This window comes from Penaeus monodon, chromosome 33 (assembly GCF_015228065.2).
Source record: "Penaeus monodon isolate SGIC_2016 chromosome 33, NSTDA_Pmon_1, whole genome shotgun sequence".
NCBI classification, from domain to species: domain Eukaryota; kingdom Metazoa; phylum Arthropoda; class Malacostraca; order Decapoda; family Penaeidae; genus Penaeus; species Penaeus monodon.
Window position 1 is genome coordinate 7,523,318 of NC_051418.1, and position 919 is coordinate 7,524,236.

Consider the following 919-nt stretch of genomic DNA (forward strand, 5'->3'; position numbering starts at 1 on the left):
AAGTAATTCTTCCAATTCTGCAACCACATTGTGATTCTGTGAAGATTCGACAAGAGACTACAAGCGCATTCTCTTAGTATTTCTTCAATATGTTCGGTTTTTCCCATGCCTGTCTGTAGATGTCTTCATGCACATCTATTTTGTCACTTGGGCCGTTCCCAAAGTACGAAAGCATTTCCAGGTGTGCTTAGAAGAGATACGATTCTGTTACTGTTACAGCTCCCTTTGTCACGTTTGTTCTTGTACAGGGTTAAGATATTTGCGTATCAAGTGTGGAACTTTCTCCAATACTGAAGAAGGAGGTTGTGTGTCTCCTTTTGGTCAAATAGAGCTTATAACTCTTTGGGGGACCTTAAGAACCTCACTGAAAACTATGGGATATAGTATTCTCGTTATTAGGTTGACGTTGGTTATACAAACAAGATTATGAATTATTGTCGTTAGTTTTGAGATAGTAAAGGAGTTTGACTCCCCCACTGTGCAATGATAACGGACGGTACAATATATTACATTTATTTACTTTAATTTTCATTGGTTTGTTCTTCTACTCTGACTAATAACACAGCCATCAATAATTGCTGTCATTTTTTATTCGGATAAATTTGTTCAAGTTATCAGTCTTTTTGATAATGTTGTGTTTCATTAGACCTTAATTAGCTCTGTTTAAAAGGGAGAAATCCAAAGTAATTGAATAGTTATCCCTATATATTCACGTTTTTCTTTTATAATCTTATCGAACAGTTCCGTTTTCTTTTAACATTAATGTATGGGGATCCCATTTTATTTATCTATAAATCTCAGGAAAGTAAGTAAATGGCTGAATAACAACATTTGGAGGAAAATGGAATGTGAGGATTAAGACAGAAGTGAATCTGAAAAATACTAATGAGCTCAAGAGAATACGTTTTTGCTCAGCTTC